Raw genomic sequence first — 20,806 nt, forward strand, 5'->3', positions numbered from 1 at the left:
AGCATAGGAAATACAGTCAATAATATCGTAATAGTGTCGTATGGTGACAGATGTTAGCTACACTTGTGGGGAGCATAGCATAACATATAAAGAACTTAAATCACTATGTTGCACAAATGAAAGTGATGTAACATTGTGCTAACTATAGTCAAATAAAAGTAATAAATACATAAGTAAATAAATAAAATAAAAATTTTATTTATGAAAACATGTACTCATAATTTTCATAAACCATTGAACTCACTTTAATTGCTGCAATAGAGTATTTGAATTGCTTAAGTTGTTTTATTCATACTTGTTTTTGTTTGATTTCTTACAGCATACCATGATCCTTAGTCTATGTTTCTAGTTTGATACCATCCTCTCCCTGTTATAAAATATGACATTTCTTTTAAGAAAAAGCTTCTTCACCACTTCACTGCCAGCTGTGCCACCAAGATGTACTGCTGCATGGAATGTTCAGAGAACTCCTGCCTGTGCCATTTTCCTTTCAGCTATCCTGAAAGGGCACCATTTGTGTAGAGTGCCCCAAGAACCCCTGGCTTATGGCTACTTCAGCATCAGTTATGCCACCAGGTCAGTTTCAGTGCTGAGTGCCCCAGGAAACCCACCCTGCACCCAATATACATCCAGCCAAACAGCCAAAGCCACCAGTCTTAAATAGTCTACACAGGAGATAGTCCTACACAAGGCTATTCCTTTAATACTAGGAGAAATAGCTGTTCCATCTAATTACAGAAACAAACACAGAAAGTCAAAGAAATTGAGGAAACACAGGACTATGTTCCAAATGAAAGAATAAGAGAAAACATCAGAAATAAAACTGAATGAAACAGAGATAAGCAATCTACATGACAAAGACTTAAAGGTAATGGTCATAATGATGCTCATCAGGCTTGAAAGAAGAGAGGATGAACTCAATGAGAGCTCCAACAAAGATATAAAAAATATAAAAAGGAACCAGAGTGGAGGAATATAATAACTCCAATGAAAAATGTACTAGATGTCATCAACAGCAGATTAGAGGAAGCAGTGACCTGGAAGACATGGTATCACAAAGTACCAAAGCTGAACAGCAAAAGGAAAAATAAAAATTTCAAAGGAAAAATAAAAGGTTTCAAAAGGAGAATAGGTTAAGGAATCTCTTGTACAACATCAAGCATACTAATAATTGCATCATAAGGGTTCCAATAGGAGGAGTGTGAGATAAAGGGATAGAAAAAGTATTTGAAGAAATAATAGCTGAAAACTTCCCTATCTTGGGGGAGGAAAAAGACACCCAGGTCCAGGAAGCACAGAAAGCACCAAACAAAATAAACCCAAGCAGGTCCACACCAAGACATATAATAGTTAAAATGGCAAAAAGAAAAGATAAAGAGAGAATCTTAAAAGTAGCAAAAGCAAATAGGTACATACAAGAGAAACCCTATGAGGCTATCAGCTGATTTTTCAGCAAAAATCTTGCAGGTCACAAGAAAATGGCATGATATATTTATAAAATGTTGATAGGAAATAAACTACAACCAAGAATACTTTACCAGACAAGGTTATCATTCAGAATTGAAGGAGAGATAATCTCCCACACAAACAAAAGTTAAAGGAGTTAATCACCAATAATTCGGTCCTACAAGAAATGTTAAATGGACTTTTTAAGCAGAAAAGAAAAAGTCATAATTAGAAGTAAGATAAATAGAAGACAAAAAATTCACAAATAAAAGCAAACATACAATAAAAGTAGTAGATCAATCACTTGTAAAGCTAGTATCAAGGTTAAAAGACAAAAGTAGCAAATTCAATTCAATCATATCTAAACTTTATTAAGGGGCTTAAAAAATTTTTAAAAATTAAGTATGACATTATATAAACAAACATTGGGGGAAGTAAAAATGTAGTATGATTAGAATATCTTTGAATTTAAATGATGATCAATGTATATAGACTACTATATATTTAGTATGATATATGGTAACCACAAACCAAAAATTTATAATAGATATACAAAAATGAAAATTAAAAAATCCAAGCATAATGTTAAAGAAAGTTATCAATCACAACAGAAGAAAGCAAGGGAAAAAAGGAGAAAAAGCTTTTTTCTTCCTTATCGATTGTTTTGGCTATTCAGGATTTCTTTGGGGTTTTTTTGTTTTTGTGGTTCCATACAAATTTAGTATTATTTGTTCTAGTTCTGTGAAAATTTCTGATAGTATTTTGATAGGGATTGCATTGAATCTATAGATTGCTTTGTGTAATATCAACATTTTAACAATATTATTTTTTTCAATCCATGAAAATAGAATATGTTTCCATTTGTTTGTGCCATCTTAAATTTCTTTCATCAGTGTTTTAGACAAAATAGACTTTAAAACAAGACTCTAACAAGAGACAAAGAAAGGCATTACATAATGATAAATTGATCAATCCAACAAAAAATATAATTGTACATATCTGTGCATCCAACATAGGAGAACCTAAATACATAAAGCAAATAGTAACAGATAAAGGGAGAAATTGACAGTAACACAATGATAGTAGGGAACATTAACACCTCATTAACATCAATGGAACAGAAAATAAAAAAGAAGACAGTGGTTTTGAATGATACATTAGACCAGATTGACTTAACAGATATATACAGAACATTCCATTCTAAAACAGCAGAATACACATTCTCTTAAAGTGCACATGGAACACCTTCCAGGGTAGATCACATGGTAAGACACAAAACAAATCTCAATAAATCTGAGAAGATTAAAGTCATACCAAGTATTTTTTCCAACCACAACTGTATGAGACTAGAAATGAATTACAAGAAATAAACTGGAAAAAACTCACAAATATATGGAGGTTAAACAACATATTACTAAACAAGAATGGGTTAAATAATAAATCAAAAAGGAAATAAAAAAACAAATGGAAACAAATGAAAACACAATGATCTAAAATCTTTTTGAGGCAGCAAAAGCAGTTTTAAGAGGGGAGTTTACAGTGATACAGGCCTACCTCAAGAGGCAAGAAAAATCTCAAATAAACAATCTAACCTTACACCAAAGGTGATGGAGAAAGAACAAAAAACCCCGAAGTTAGTAGGAAGAAAAAAGTAATAAAAATCAGGGCAGAAATAAATAAAATAGAAACTCAAAAGAATAGAAAAGATCAATGAAACCAAAGCTAGTTTTTTGAAAATTGATAAACTTTGAGTCAGACTCATTAAGAAAAAAGGAGAGGACTCAAAATCAGAAACAAAAGAGAACAGATGATGCCACAGAGGTATAAAGGATTACAAGGGACTACTGTGAAAAATATTATGCCAACCAACTAGACAACCTGGAAGAAATGGATAAATGCCTAGAAACATGTAATCTTTGAAAACTGAATCAGGAAGAAATAGAAAATTTAAACAGACTGATTAGTGTAACAAAATTGAATTGGTAATCCAAAACCTCCGAACAAACAAAAGTCCAACACCATATAGTTTCACAGATGAATTCTACCAAACATTTAAAGAAGAGTTAAAACCTATTTATCTCAAATTACTCCATAAAATAGAAGAGAAAGGAAAGTTTCCAAGCTGATTCTATGAGACCAACATTACCCTGACACCAAAAACCGACAAAGATACTACAAAAAAGAAAACTGCAGGACAATATCCCTGATGAACATTGATGCAAATATCTCCCCCAAAATAATAGCAAACTGAATTCAACAACACATTAAAAGGATCACTTGCAATGATCAAGTGGGATTTATTTCAGCAATGCAAGGATAGTTCAACATCCACAAATCACATTAACAAAGGGAAGGATGAAAATCATATGATTGAGGCACAGAGAACCCCCAACAAAACCAACCCAAAGAGGTCTGCACCAAGACACAAAGTAAATAAGATGCCCAAAAGTAGTGATAAAGAGAGAATTTTAAAATAGCAAGAAAAAGGAAAGCAGTGACATACAAGGGAAACCCCATACGACTATCAGTGGGGTTTTCAGCAGAAACTCTGCAGGCCAGAAGAGAGTGGCATGATCAATTCCAACTGCTAAAGGGAAAAAATCTACAGCCAAGAATACTCTATCCAGCAAGGCTTTCTATTTAGAAATAGAAGGAGAGATTGAGTTTCCCAGAAAAACAAAAGTTAAAAGCAAAACAAGTCCCTGTCACACATGATGCCATCGGTCTGTGGGTCCCAAATTCACAGTCCAGCTGCCCTCCTGCCTGAGTCAGCATGCATGGCCTACCACCTGCTCAATGCCAAGTCAACACGCCTTCACCTTAGATTGCCAAGGGCTCAAACTGGCATTCTTCCCCTCAAATTCTAAATTCCAACCCCTGTGCTCAAGTTTGTGCACAAAAGTGGGCATAACTGTAACAGCAGAATGAAGCAACCCAGTGACACTATTTCTGTAGACTATAGAATGGATAAAAGGACTGTGCTAGGCTGAGAACATCACCAACAAGCACATCAAAGAACAATACATACAGCATGATTCTGGTTAGTAAAAAACAAACAAACCTGGGAAGAATAAAACAAGATGAAATCAGAGAGGGAGACAAACCATAAGAGTCTCTTAAGCATAGGAAAGAAACTGAGGGTTGCTGGGGGGTAGGTGGGGGGATGGGGTTACTGGGTGATGGGTATGAAGGAGGGCACGTGATGGAATGAGCACTGGGTGTTCTATGCAACTGATGAATCACTGAACTCTACGTCTGAAACTAATAATACACTATATATTAATTAATTGAATTTAAATAAAAAAGGAAACCCCCCCAAAAAGAAAATCATATGATTATCTCAATAGACATAGAAAAAGCATTCAATAAAATTCAACATTTGTTCATGATAAAAAACTCAGGAAAGTGAGTTTAGAGGAAACATACATAATTAATAAAACACACATACATTATAAAGGCCAGGTGTGACACACACACACACAGAGCTAACATCATACTCAATGGTGAAAAACTGACTGCTTTTCCTCTAAGATAAGGAACAAGACAAGGATCCACTCTCACCACTTTTATTCGACATAGTATTGGACATCCTAGGCACAGTAATCAGACAAGAAAAAGAAATGGAAGGCATTCAAATTGGTAGGGAAGAAGTGAACTGTCATTATTTACAGATGACATGATACTATATATTCAAAGCTCTAATGATTCCACCAAAAAAAAACTATTAGAACTAATACATGAATTCAGTAAAATTTCAGGATACAAAATTAACATATAGAAATCTGTTGTGTTTCTATACACTAATAACAAAGTAACAGAAAGAGAAATTAAGAAAATAATCCCAGTTACATTTGCACCAAAAATAATAAAATATCTAAGGATAAATTTAACCAAGGATGTTAAAGACCTATCCTCTGAAAACTATAAAATATTGATGAATAAAATTGAAAGCAACACAAATGAAAAGGTATACATGCTCATGGATAGGAAGAATTAGCATTGTTAAAATGTCCACACTACCCAAAGCAATCTACAGATTTAATTCCATCCCTATAAAAACACCAGTAGTTTTTCACAGAACTATAATAAATGATCCTAAAATTTGCACGGAACCACAAAAGATCCTGAATAACAAAAGCAATCTTGAGAATAAAGAACAAAGCTGGAGGTATCACGATTTCAATATAAACTACAGATTTCAATATAAACTACAAAGCTGTAGTAATCAAAACAGTATGGTTTGAGGACAGAAAAAGACACAGAGATCAATGAAACAGGATAGAGGTCCTAGAAGTAAACCCACACTTACATGGCCAATTAACCTACAATAAAAGAGCAAGAACATAAACTGGGGAAAAGACAATGTCTTCAATAAATGGTGTTGGGGAAAGGGGACAGCTACATACAGAAGAATAGAAACAGACCACTTTCTTAAACCGTACACAAAAATAAACTCAAAATAGATTAAAGACATACACATGAGGCCTGCAATGATAAACTCCTAAAAAACATGAGCAGTAATCTCTTGGAATTAGTCTTAGCAACATATGTATAGATATGTCTCCTGAGAAAAAGGATACAAAAGCAAAAATAAACCCAGATAAAAATCTTTTAGATCAGTGTGCCTCTCCTGTGCATCCTTTTTATTTCCACCCACCCCATCAGCCTTTGTGCTTGCTGTTACAGGTTGGTGAGGCTCTGGTGGTTGAACAGGAGTGAAGGAGAGGAAATCAGAGAGGAAACAGGCTAGGTGAGGAAGGCCACTCGAAGGTCTTTTCTCTTAATGAGATAGGAAGACAAGGGAGGGTCTCAAGCAGGAGAACAGCATTGTTTGACTTATGTTACAGGATCATTCCAGTTGCCATGTTGAGAATAGTTGCAGGGAGGCTGGAGCAAAAATATGGAGAAGAGTGAGGAGTCAACTGCAAAAATTCAGGTGAAAAATATGTTATTGGCTTGGTCTAGGGAGCAGAGCTGGTGTACTACACAACTCTAGACGTCCTAGAGGGAGGTAGTGGTGAAAGTGACCTAATGTAGTAGGATTCTGGGTAGTGTAAGACAGAGCAAACAGAATATGCTATAATAAACGGATCTGGGGTGTGTGAAAAAGGAATTGATTTCAAAGTTTTTGGCCTGAAAAACTAGGAAGATGGAATTGCTATTACTAAGATAGAGAAGATTCCAGGAAGAATGGGTTGAAGAAGTCCTATCCCATGCTGAGTCATAAAGAAAATCTTCTAAAATATTTAGTTTTTCTTTTCACATTTCACAGTCTTTAATCCACCTGGATTTGATTTCTGTTTTTAGTGTGACACAGGGATTCTTATTTAATTGCTCCTTTATTTGGATTACCAATTGTCTCAATGTCTTTTACTGAATAGTCGGTCCCACCTTTATCCCCAGTGACCTGCAATGGTAACACTAGTATCTACCAAGCTTCCATATCTGCACAGATCAGTTTCAAGGGTCTCTATTCTGCCCACCAGTCTAATATTATGCTTTTAATTACCAAGTATTATAAGTAGTCTAATATCTGGTTAGGCGATCCATACTTTCCAGCCCTCCATCACCATCACCATCAGCTAATGGCTTGGCTATTATAAGTCCTTGACTCTGACATATAAATTCTAGAATCAGCTTGTCAATTTCCACAAAAAAATCCTATTGAGATTTTCATTGGAAGTATGTTGAATCTTCAGTTCAACTTAGGGGCTGATATCAGCTTTAGAACAATTAATTTTCAAATCCATGAATATGATATGCAGATCCATTAATTTAAATCTTCCTTCAGTATCTATAAATAACATTTTATAATTTTTCTATAAGGGTTAGTCAGTGTTTTTGTTAGATTTCCTCAGAAGAATTTCTTTTTTAATGGTTTTTATTTAAATTCCAGTTATATAACATACAGTGTAATATTAGTTTCAGGTGTACAATTTAGTGATTCAACACTTACATACAAAACCCAGTGCTCATCACAAGTGCACTCCATAAACCCCATCACCTGTTTCTTATTTTTGCTGGTTATTACAAATAGTATCTTTTTTAAAACTACATTTTGTAAATTTGCTGCTTGTATATATACATACAATTTTTATTTTTGAATATGAATCTTTTATCCAGAAGCCTTGCTTAACTTGCCTATTAATTCCAATAATTTGTAGGTTCTTTGGGGGCTTTTAAATAATAATAATAATGACTACACTTATGCACAACATACAACATGTGCCAGGCATGGCTCTAGATACTTTATATACATTTTAAATTTCATAAGATCCTTATGCAATAGGTTCTATAATTCCAGTATTTTTAAGTAGAAAAAACTGATAATGGAAAGGTTAAATAACTTGCCTAAGGCCACAAAGCTAGGAAAGGTCAGAGGATATTTGAATTCTAGCCACCTGGTGCTCAGTTCACATTAGTAACCATTAGGGTTTTCTTGCCATTATACCATCTATCCCAGCTGACATGTCCAGGACAACAGTGAATGTAAGTAAAGAAAACAGGTATCTTTCATTATTCTCACATTTTACCCTTAACTGTATATTTTAGAAAGAATTTTTAAGATATCTTTTATCAGATTAAGTAGAGTCCCCTTTGTTCTTAGTTTGCACATTAAATTTTTTTAAAATTATAAACAAGTGTTGAGTTGTATTAACTATTTATGCAGCAGTTATTAGATGATCATGTGATTTATTTTCCTTTGATCTCTTTATGTGGTAAATTATATTAGCTGGTTTTCTAATATCAAACTAAATTTGTATTCCTGCATTTAGACCAGTGTAGATGAATTTTCTTTGTAAATTATGTAAACTACCATCAATGTAAGAGGGTTTATAAAACTTATGTATGCAGTTTAAAGCATAATAATAATAGCCCTGTGCCACCTCCCAGGTTCAAATACAGTTTTATAGGAACCTTGGGGACATTGACTCTTCCTGGCCTTTTTACCGGGAGCTATTTTATAGAGTAATGACTTACATTTCAAAAGATTAATGTGACTGCTCTGTTGAGGCTGGACAGAACAAGTGAAGGAAAAATAGAAACAGGGAGACCACTGACAAGGACAAGATCAGGGTAGGATTTAAAATGGCTCCAGGGGAACCTGGGTGGCTCAGTTCATTGAGCATCCAACTGTTGATTTTAGCTGAGGTCATGATCTTAGGGTCATGAGATTGAGCCCCATGCCAGGCTCCATGCTCAGCAGGGAGTCTGCTTGAGATTCTCTCTCTCTCTCCCCCCTCTCAAATAAATAAATAGAAGATGACAGAGGAGTAGGGGGACCCTAAGTTTGTCTCATCCCTTGAATACAACTAGATGGTTATCAAATCATTCTGAACACCCAAGAAATCAATTGGAGATCTGAGAAAACAAATGCTGCAAGTCAGCAAGTAGAAAAGTGACCACTGTTTGGAAGGTAGGAGGTGTGGAGACTTGAAATTGGTGTGATATAGGTGAGGATAAGGCAGAAGGGAAGGAGCCCCAGCTTACGGAGGCTACTGCAAAGTATTATAAGCAGAGGAGTGCAAAATCAGAACTTTTAGAAGTCTGCTACAGTGGGGGATGTGCCTGAATTAAAGGTGCTCAGGTGGTGAAGCAGGAGGGAATCTTAGGTGTGACAGCATGTTCTGAGGATCCCTGGGGTGGCAGGAAGAATGGGTGGTCCTAAGTGTGGCAGAGTAACCAGGCATAGGAGCGTAGAAGTGACTAAGAACAGTGAGTCTAGGTACCAGTGTTCTCCTTTGTGTAGCTATAAATTGCAAACAACTGCAGGTCGTGAGATTCCTTTCTTGAGATGGTACCAACAAAAAGCAAAAGCATGGCAAGACCCTCTCCTAGAAGAAGAGCATGGATCCATGCTGTGGGAGTACCTAAAATTTGGAGTTTTGAGAACTTCCCTAATATGGGGGAAAAACAGGTATTCAAGTACAAGAGGCACAGAGAACTGCCCTCAAAATCAACAAAAATAGGTCACACCTCAACATATTATAGTAAAACTTGCAAATTTAAAAGGTAGAAAATCCTGAAAGCAGCTTGGGACAAGAGGTCCTTAAACTACAAGGGTAAAAACATAAGGCTGGCGGGAGACCTGTCTACAGAGACCTGGCAGTTAAGAAAGACTGCCATGATATATTCAATGTGCTAAATGGGGAAAATATTAACCCAAGGATACTTTATCCAGCAAGGCTGTCATTCAGAATGGAAGGAGAGATAAAGAATTTCACAAACAAAAACTAAAGGAATTTGTGAACACAAAACCAGCCCTGCAAGAAATATTGAAGGGGACACTTTGAAAGGGAAAGAGAGACCAAAATTAACAAAAACTAGAAAGGAACAGAGATGATCTACAGGAACAGTGACATTACAGGTAATAGAATGGCAAGAAATTCATATCTTTCAATAATTACTCTGAATATAAATGGACTAAATGCACCAATCAAATGACATAAGGTAACTGAATGGATATAAAAAAAAAAAAAAAAGACCCATCGATATGCTGCTTACAAGAGACTCATTAGAGACCCAAAGACACGTCTAGGTTGAAAGTGAGGGGGTGGAGAGCCATTTATAATGCTAATGGACATCAAAAGAAAGCTGGAGTAGCCATTCTGCCTTCGGCTCAGGTCATGAACCCAGGGTCCTGGGATTGAGCCCCACATCGGGCTCCCTGCTCAGCGGGAAGCCTGCTTCTCCCTCTCCCACTCCCCCGACTTGTGTTCCCTCTCTCGCTGTGTCTCTCTCTGTCAAATAAATAAATAAAATCTTTAAAAAAGAGAGAATACTTTGAGTCAATTTCATATATGAGCAAATTAGACAATGTGGAAGAAATGGCTAAATTCCTAGAAACATATAAACTTCCAAAACTGAAAAAGGAAGAAATAGAAAACCTGAACAGACCATTTACCAGCAAAGGAATTGAGTCAATCATCAAAAATCTAAATGTAAATGCTAGATATTCATCCTTTCTGATGGTTGAATATTCCATTGCATATATATATACCATATCTTCTTTATCCATTCATCTGTCAATGGACATCTCGGCTCTTCCCACAGTTTGGCTATTGTGAACATTGAGGGTATGAACACTGGGGTGCAGGTGCCCCTTCGGATCAATACATTTGTATCTTTGGGGTAAATACCTAGTAGTGCAATTGCTGGGTCATAGGGTACCTTTATTTTTAACTTTTTGAGGGATGTCCATACTGTTTTCAAGAGTGGATGCACCAGCTTGCATTCGCACCAACAGTGTAGGAAGGTTCCCCTTTCTCCACATCCTTGCCAACATCTGTCATTTCCTGACTTGTTAATTTAAGCCATTCTGACTGGTGTGAGGTGGTATCTCATTGTGGTTTTGATTTGTATTTCCCTCATGCCAAGAGATATGGAGCATTTTTTCATGTGTCTATTGGCCATTTCTATGTCTTCCTTGGAGAAATATCTGTTCGTGTCTTCTTGACTGGATTCTTTGTTTTTTCGGTGTTGAGATTGATAACATCTTTATAGGTGCACAAGCTAACCTTACACCTAAAGGATCTGGAGAAAGAACAGCAAATAAAGTCTAAACCAAGCAGGAAAAGAGAAATAATAAAAAGTAGAGCAGAAATCAATGAAATAGAAGCTATAAGAACAGTAGAACAGATCAACAAAACTGGAAGCTGGTTGTTTGAAAGAATTAATAAGATCAATAAACCTCTAGCCAGACTTATCCAAAAGAAAAGAGAAAAGACCCCAATTTGTTTTTAAGATTTTATTTATTTATTTGAGAGAAAGAGTGAGAGAGAGAGAGAGAGCACATGAGCAGGGGGAGAGGGAGAGGTGGGCTCCCCACTGAGCAGGGAGCCCGATGTGGGGCTCGATCCCAGGACTCTGAGATCATGATCTGAGCCGAAGGCAGACGCTTAACCAACTGAGCTACCCAGGCGCCCCATAAACCCCAATTTTTTTAAAGAGCAATCTACACATTCAATGCAATCCCTATCGAGATACCATTGACATTTTTCACAGAGCTGGAACAAGTAATCCTAAAATTTATATGGAAACAGAAAAGACCCAGAATAGCCAGAGGAATGTTGAAAAAGAAAACCAAAGCTGGTGGCATCACAACGTCAGACTTCAAGCTCTATTACAAAGCTGTAATCATCAAACAGTATTGTACTGTCACAAAAACAGACACATAGATCAATGGAACAGAATAGAGAACCCAGAGATGGACCCTCAACTCTATGGTCAACTAATCATTGACAAAGCAGGAAAGACTATCCAATGGAAAAAAGACCGTCTCTTCAACAAATGGTGTTGGAAAAATTGGACAGCCACATGTAGAAGAATGGAACTGGACTTTTTTCTTACACCATACACAAAGATAAATTCAAAACGAATGAAAGACCTAAATGTGAGACAGGAATCCATCAAGATCCTAGAGGAGAACACAGGCAGCAACCTCTTCGACCTTGGCTGCAGCAAATTCTTGCTAGACACTTGAGGAGAATGTGTATTCTGTTGCTTTAGAATGGAGTTCTCTGTATATATCTTTTAAGTCCATCTGGCCCGATGTATCATTCAAAGCCCTTGTTTCCTTGTTGATCTTCTGCTTAGATGATCTGTGCACTGCTGCAAGTGGGGTGTTGAAGTCCCCTACTATTATTGAATTATTATCAATGTGTTTCTTTAATTTGGTAATTAACTGGTTGATATAATTGGCTGCTCCCCAAATAAGAGTATAAATATTTATAATTGTTAGATCTTCTTGTTGGGTAGACCCCTTAAGTATGATATAGTGTCCTTTTTCATCTCTTACTACAGTCTTTGGTTTAAAATCTATTTGCTTGATATGAGGATTGCTCCCACCTTTCTTTTGAGGTCCATTAGCATGATAAATGTTTCTCCACCCCCTCACTTTCAGTCTGGAGGTGTCTTCAGGTCTAAAATGAGTCTCTGTAGACAACATATGTATGTGTCTTGCTTTTTTTATCCAATCTAGTCCCCTGTTTCTTTTGATTGGAAAATTTAGCCCATTTATATTCAGAGTAACTTTTGAAAGATATGAATTTAGTGCCATTGTATTACCTATAATGTCCCTGTTTCTGTAGATTGTCTCTGTTTCTTTCTGGTCTATGTTACTCTTGGGCTCTCTCTTCACTTAAAGGATCCCCCTTACTATTTCTTGAGGGCTGGCTTGGTGGTCACACATTCTTTCAGTTTCTGTCTGTCCTGATTCTCAGGTATCTTTGCCTGGGCAAAGTTTCACTGCCCCTTGCCAGGGGGCCAGGTTCAGTGTAAGTTGTTTTGGTTGCTCTGTGTGGCTTTTGTTCTCTGAAGGCTTTCCCTGCCTTTTAGAGGATCAAAACAAAAATGGCTATACCCCGATCTCCAGCCCCAGAGGTGAAAGTTTGTGGTCCCCACTCTTCAGTAAATCCTCAGGGATAAATGGTCTTAACTTTTTTGTGTGCCAAACTCTGCAGGCTTCTGAGGTGTGTACCCACTCCCAGGGGAAGGCTGAGGGTCCCCCACTACTGCACTTTGTAGGACTCTGGCATGGAGAGTGGTCATCCTATCGTGAACACACACCAGCTCTGCCCCTCCCAAGGGAAGGTGGAGGGTCCCATATTCAGGTCTTTGCAGCATCCCCATGCTGAAAGCAGTCACTGGATCAGGCCACAGCTCATTGTTTATGGCAAACTGAGCTGAGAGCACCCTCCCAAGCTCACTGACCATAACCAGCTACCCCACTCCAATGTTTGGGAACTTTACTGGCTCAGGCACCCCCATTCTTTCTGTGACTCCAGGGATCCTGAGACCACACTGTCCCACCTAGAATTCTGCCCCTTTTCTCTACCTGAGCACCTTTCAGGAAGGGATGTCTCTCACTGGAGCAGATTTCTAAGATTTCCTATTTTGCCCTCCAGGGCTATATCACTTTCCAGTAGCCAGCTTACTGAGGCTACCTCCCTGTGCCATTTATCTTCTGATATATCCCTCACTTCTCCACATGTCCTACCTTGCAAAAAGTGATCCCTTTTCTACTTGTAGAGTTCCAGATATTCTTTCCTTATATCTCAGGTTGAATTCATGGGTGTTCAGAATGATTTGATAGTTATCTAGCTAAATTCAGGAACCAGATGAAAAGAGGTCCCCTACTCTTCTCTCCTCTTGCCTCTCCCTGCTACAATTTCAGACTTCAAACTGTATTACAGAGCTGTAATCATCAAGACAGTGTAGTCTTGGCACAAAAACAGACACATAGATCAATGGAACAGAATAGAGAACCCAGAAATGGACCCTCAACTCTATGGTCAACTAATCTTTAACAAAGCAGGAAAGATTATCCAATACAAAAAAGACAGTCTTTTCAACAAGTGATGTCGGAAAACTTGACAGCCTCATGCAGAAGAATGAAACTGGACAACTTTCTTACACCACACACAAAAGGAAACTCAAAATGGGTGAAAGACCTAAATGTGAGACAGGAATCCATCAAAATCCTGGAAAAGAACACAGGCAGCAACCTCTTTGACCTTGGCTGCAACAAATTCTTGATAGACACTTCTCCAAAGGCAAGGGAAACAAAAGCAAAAATAAACTATTGGGACTTCATCAAGATAAAAAGTCTCTGCACAGCAAAGGAAACAGTCAACAAAACTAAAAGGCAACCCACGGAATGGGAGAAGATATTTGCAAATGACATATCAGATAAAGGGCTAGTATCCAAAATCTATAAAGATGTTATCAAACTCAACACCGAAAAAAAACAAAGAATCCAATCAAGAAATGGTCAGAAGACATGCACAGACATTTCTCCAAAGAAGATATAGAAATGGCCAACAGACACATGGAAAAATGTGCCATATCACTTGGCATGAGGGAAATACAAATCAAAACCACAATGAGATACCACCTCACAACAGTCAGAATGGCTAAAATTAACAACTCAGGAAACAACAGATGTTGGCAAGGATGTGGAGATAGGGGAACCCTCTTACACTGTTGGTGGTAATACAAGCTGGTGCAGCCACTCTGGAAAACAGTACGGAGTTTCCTCAAAAAGGTAAAAATAGAACTACCCTATAACCCAGCAATTGCACTACTAGGCATTTATACACAGATACAAACATAGTGGTTTGAAGGGGCACACACATCCCAATGTCTATAGCAGCAATGTCCACAATAGCCAAACTATGGAAAGAGCCCAGATGTCCATCAGCAGATGAATAGATAAAGAAGATGTGGTATATATACACAATGGAATATTACTCAGCCATCAGTAAGAATGAAATCTTGCCATTTGCAATGACATGGATGGAACTAGAGGGAAATATTCTAAATGAAATATGTCATTCAGAGAAAGAAAAATACCATATGATATCACTAATTTGTGGAATTTAAGAAACAAAACAGATGAATATAGGGGAAGGGAAGGAAAAATAAAATAAGATGAAAACAGGAGGCAAACTATAAAAGACTCAACTATAAGAAACAAACTGAGGGTTGCTGGAGAGGAGGTGGGTGGGTGAATGAGGTAACTGGGTGATAGGCATTAAGGAAGGCACTTGATGTAATGAGCACTGGGTGTTACATGCAACTGATGAATCACTAAAGTATACCCCTGAAACTAATAATAAACTATATGTTAATTAAATTGAATAAGTAAATAATTAAAAATCAATCAATCAATCTTTTTAAAAAAATGGCTGCATGCTGGTTCTCTCTCCCCTCCCCTTCACCTGGGTCACAAAGCACCTTTGACCTTAGCAAAGTATAGCTGGTCTATGCACTTTCTCTGCCCTGCCAACTCAGGCCAGTACCTTTTGCTCCAAGCCTTGGTATCCTCCAAACTGTCCAGCTATATACTAAGCTCTCCAAGTGACCCCACTGAAGCACCTCTAATTAGATTAATGTGAAAGGGAGGCACCACCTTCACTTTGGGGAGTGGTAACTCAGCATGTAAAAGCCAAATAAATTCTCTCAAAACATCCTTGCCAGTTTCCCAAATCTGACCATTTTGTACCTCAATATTGGTAAGTTTTTTTGACAGATTTTTAGATATCTACCTTAAATTTCCATCATCCAGAAGAGTCTGTTTCACAGCTCACATTGATATCTGATCTCTGTCATCTTTGAGGCTTTAGTCGCAATTTCTAACTTAACATTCTGTCATATAAGCATTTAAAGCCATAAATACCAAACACAATAAAAATTGCTTTTGAAATCTTGCCATTTGCAACAACATATTTGGAGCTAGAGAGTATAATGCTAAGTGATATAAGTCATTCAGAAAAAGACAAACACCATATGATTTCACACATATGTGAAATTTAGAAACCAAAATAAATAAACAAAGGAAAGAGAGAGAGAGAAACCAAGAAATAAACTCTTAACTATAGAGAACAAACTGGTGGTTGCCAGAGGAGAGGTGGGTGTGGGCTGGGTGAAATGGGTGATGGGGTTTAAAAAGTATATTTATCATGCTGAGCACTGAGTAATGTATAGAATTGTTGAATCACTATATTGTACACCTGAAACTGATATAACACTGTATGTTAACTATACTGGAATTAAAAATTTTTAAAACTTAATAAAATTAAAAGAAAAAAAGATTAAAAAAAAACAGAAGGAAAAGAAGGTAGATTTCTAGCTTGATAGCATTGTCATTAGTGAAGATGGCCTGTAATGGTTTCAGTCCTTTGAAATTTTTAAGACTTGTTTTATAGCCCAAGCAGTCAATTTTTGTAGATGAACAATGTGTACTTAAAAAAAATCTATTGGGTTCAGGATTCTGAGTTTGTTTAATAAAGCAGGTTTTTTTCATTATTTCTATACAAGTCTTCTAATTTCTTGTTTATATTCCTTGCTTAATCTATTAATTTCTAAGAGATGTGTCTTTAAGTCTTTCAATTTGTCAATTTCTCCTTGTAGCTCTAGCAATTGTGCTTTATCTATTTCAAGGTTATTTGTATGCAGCAAACTTAGAACTATTACATCACCTGAATGAATTGCAATCATTTTTCTTTTCCATAGTGCCTTTGCCTTACAATCTATTTGTCTGATATCAATATAGCATGCTCAGGTTGCTTTTGGTTAGTATTTGCTTGGTATATATTTTTCTGTATTTCCACATTTCTCTTCTCTCTATGTCTTTTTGTTTTAAGTATGATTTAAGTAATATATATTTGGAAAATATTTTCTGTAGTCTGATCATCTGTTTTTTAATCAATGAGGTTTAATCCATTTATTTTTATTTTAATACCTGATATATTTGAATTTAGTCCTATGACCTTATTTTGTGTTTTCTGTTGGTGCTTTCCCTATGCTGCTTTCTCCCCCTTCCTTTCTTTTTTTCTTTACGATTTTATTTATTTATTTGAGAGAGAGCCAAAGTGATCACAGAGGCAGAGGGAGAAGCAGACTCACTGCTGAGCGAAAGCCCGATGCAGGGCTTGATCCCAGGACCCTGAGATTATGACCTGAGGTGAAGGCAGATGCTTAACCGACTGAGACACCCAGGCACCTCACCCCCCTTCCTTTCTTATTTTGGATTTGAGAGAGCCTTCTTTCTTCCAATTTTTGTCTTTGATCTTCCTATTTTTGAGTGGTTACCTTTGACATTTTTACATGCAGTTAACAAACTTTAAAGTTATTCGAGGTATTTAGGCTTTCTTAAATAATATAAGGACATTAACAGGTTTCAGTTTATGCTATTCAACCCAATCTCAGCTTGTATGTTATTATTTTATGGCATGTTAATGCTACAGAAGCAAAGTATTTTAAGCTGCAGATTCTGGAGATACAGTGTCTGGTTTTGGGTCCTAGATCTTTCACTTACCAGCTGTGAGACTTTAGACAAGTGACCTAACTTTTCTGTGTTTCAGTGACTTCAACAGTAAAATAGAGATAATAATAATACCTATTTCATAGGGTTGTTGAGAACATTCAATGAGTAAGTTCTGTAAAGCTCTGAGAACTGTGTGCTTGGCACTAGTAAATCTTCAAAAATGGATAGAGATCATCATCATTATGATTTTACCCCATAAATTCTAATTTATGTATATTATGTATATTGTATGTATATATATTGATGTAAATATACATCATTTTATGGTTACTTCTAAAGAAAAAATAAAATATTTTGCACAGCAAAGGAAACTGTAAACAAAATGAAAAGGCAACCTAGTAGGTGGGAGAATATATTTGTAAATGATATATCCAATATGAGGTTAATATCCAAAATATCTAAAAAACTTATACAAATCAACATCAAAATGATAACAGTAATAATAATTTGACTAAAATATTGGCAGAGGACCTGAATAGACATTTTTTCAAAGAAGACATACAGATGGCAAATGGACACATGAAAAGATGTTCAGCATCACTACTCATCAGGGAAATGCAGATCAAAACCACAATGAGATATCACCTCACACCAGTAAGAATGGCTAGTATTAAAGAGAAAGCAAATAACAAGTGTTGGCAAGGATGTGGAATAAAGGGTACCCTATGCACTGTTGGTGAGAATGCAAATTGATGCAGCCACTAGGAAAAATAGTATAAAAGTTCCTCAAGAAAGTAAAATAATAATACCATACGATTCACTAATCCTACCACTCAGTATTCACCCAAAGAAAATAAAAACATGAATCCAAAAGTATATATACACCCCTATGTTCATTGCAGGATTATTTACAATAGCCAAAACATGAAAGCAGCCTGTTTATCTATAGAGGAATGGATAAAGAAGATATGGCATGTATTTATGTATGTATTATATATATATAACATATTAAATATATTTATAAAATATAAAATATACAGTGGAACACTACTCATCCATAAAAAAGAATGAGATCTCATTGTTTGTGGCAACATGGATGGGCCTTAAGGATATGATGCTAAGTAAAATAAATCATACAGAGAAAGGCAAATACCATTTGCTTTCACTTATATGTGGAATCTAAAAAAATAAAACAAAACAAAAAAACAGAAAGGACTCAAAAATACAGAGAACAAACTGGTGGTTCCCTGAGGGGAGGAAAGTGTGAGGGTGGGTGAAATACACAACAGAAATTAAGAGTACAGACTTACAGTTGTAAAATAAATAAATTATAGGAATTAAAAGTACAAAAGGAGGGGCGCCTGGGTGGCTCAGTCGGTTAGGCGACTGCCTTCGGCTCGGGTCATGATCCTGGGGTCCCGGGATCGAGTCCCGCATCAGGCTCCCTGCTCGGCAGGGAGTCTGCTTCTCCCTCTGACCTTCCTCCCTCTCATGGTCTCTGTCTCTCATTCTCTCTCTCTCAAATAAATAAATAAAATCTTTAAAAAAAAAATTAAAAAAAAAAAGTACAACAGGAGGGGAAGAATGAAGGGGGGGAAATCGGAGGGGGAGGTGAACCATGAGAGACTATGGACTCTGAGAAACAAACTGAGGGTTCTAGAGGGGAGGGGGGTGGGGGGGATGGGTTAGCCTGGTGATGGGTATTAAAGAGGGCATGTTCTGCATGGAGCACTGGGTGTTATATGCAAACAATGAATCATGGAACACTACATCAAAAACTAATGATGTAATGTATGGTGATTAACATAACATAATAATAAAAATAAAGAAAAAAAGTACAGCATAGGAAATATAGTCAATAATACTGTAATAACATTGTATGGTGACAAATAATAACTATACTTATCATGGGGAGCATTGCATAATATATAGAATTGTTGAATCACTATGTTGTGCACATGATAGTAATATAGCATTGTGTGACAATTATACATCAGTAATAAAAAATTTTTTTAAAAAGAAAGGCTGCCAAGCTGTGTACTAAGTAAATAAAAATGAGCACACAATAGAGGTGTTGAGCATTGGAGAGTCCTCATTTTTCCAGGCTCCCAGCTTGGGGTGCCTCCATTCCCCATGGTTGGACACCTGGCTTCTGACTTGGCCTTCTCACCCCCACCAGGTGGTGGAGATAATGGGCCAGGAGGGCCAGAGCCAGCTGGGTTGACCCTCGGACCTGGATGAGCTTCCAAGACCATCTCGGTAGGTCAGGAACCCGGTGGGGGGTTGGGCCAGGCACTGAGGTGTGGGGGATTTCCCTGTACCCACCCCCACCCCCACCCCCTGCCCCTGCCATATGAGTTCTGCAGGGGGATGGCATATTGTGGACCTCAGGTTGGACCTCAAGACAGCCTGGAGACCTCTCAGCCAGAGGGCGAATTGGGGGCCAGGGTGGAGAGCAACTCTGAGGGGGCCTCCCCTGAGCCTTGTGCTTCCCCACCTGGGATTGTGCAGCCTGACCAGGAGAAGCTGGAGCAAGACCCTTAGGAGTCCCAGGACATCAAAGCTCAGCAGAAAGACCTGGAACAATTCACAAAGCTCCTGAAGCAGAAGAGGATCACTCTGGGATATACTCAGGCGAATGTGGGGTTCACCCTGGAGGTTCTCTTCGGGAAGGTGTTCAGCCAAAGAACCATCTGCGGTTTTTAGGCTCTGCCGCTCAGTTTCAAGAGCATGTATAAGCTGCAGACCCTGCTGCAGAAGTGGGTGGAGGAAGGTGACAACAATGAAAATCTACATGAAATATGCAAAGCAGAGACCCTTGTGCCAGCCCCAAAGAGAAAGTGAACAAGTATGGAGAACCAAGTGAGAGACAACCTGGAGAACATGTTCCTGCAGTGCCTGAAACCCACCTTGCAGCAGATCAACCACATTGCCCAGCAGCCTAGGTTGAGAAGGATGTGGTCTGAGTGTGGTTCTGCAATCATTGCCAGAAGGGTAAATGATCAGTGACTATTCACAAGAAGATTTTGAGGCTGCTCTCCCCCTTCCTCACAGGCACCAGTATCGTTTCCTCTGGTACCATTTTGGTATCCCAGGCTATGGAGGCCCTCACTTCACTATGCTATACTCCCCAGTTGGTTTTCCTGAGGGTGAGGCATTTCCCTCTGTCTCTGTCACCACTCTGGGCTCTCCCATGCATTCAAACTGAGGTGCCAGCCCTTCCCAGGAATGGGGGGCAAAGGAAGGGGGACAGCTAGGGAAAGAGAACCTAAGGTTTGTACCAGGGCTTTGGGATTAAGTTCTTCATTCACTAAGAAATGACTTGGGAACAAAAGGGATGTGGGGTCAGGGAGATTGGGGGGAACAGGTTGTAGGGAAGGTGAAGTTCCAGGATGCTTTTGTTTTTAATCCCCATGTCACTTATCACTTTGTTCTTAAATAAAGAAGCCTGGGACATGGAAAAAAAATGAGCACCCATTAAACAACAAATCATAAAAGCATAATCATAATATCAGACCCTTAAAAAGCAATCAAACCTTCTTCAGGTTTTAAAGAAGTCAATATTTGAACTATTTTGTGAAATTTCACCAC

At 37.6% G+C, this 20,806-nt stretch overlaps 1 pseudogene; it reads left to right on the forward strand.

Annotated features, from left to right (window-relative positions):
* Positions 1-19,759: 19,759 nt before the first annotated feature.
* LOC102747905 (POU domain, class 5, transcription factor 1 pseudogene) lies at positions 19,760-20,423 on the forward strand (annotated as a pseudogene).
* Positions 20,424-20,806: the final 383 nt, after the last annotated feature.

Source organism: Leptonychotes weddellii, chromosome X (genome assembly GCF_054177405.1).
Source record: "Leptonychotes weddellii isolate Sample4059 chromosome X, ASM5417740v2, whole genome shotgun sequence".
NCBI lineage: Eukaryota > Metazoa > Chordata > Mammalia > Carnivora > Phocidae > Leptonychotes > Leptonychotes weddellii.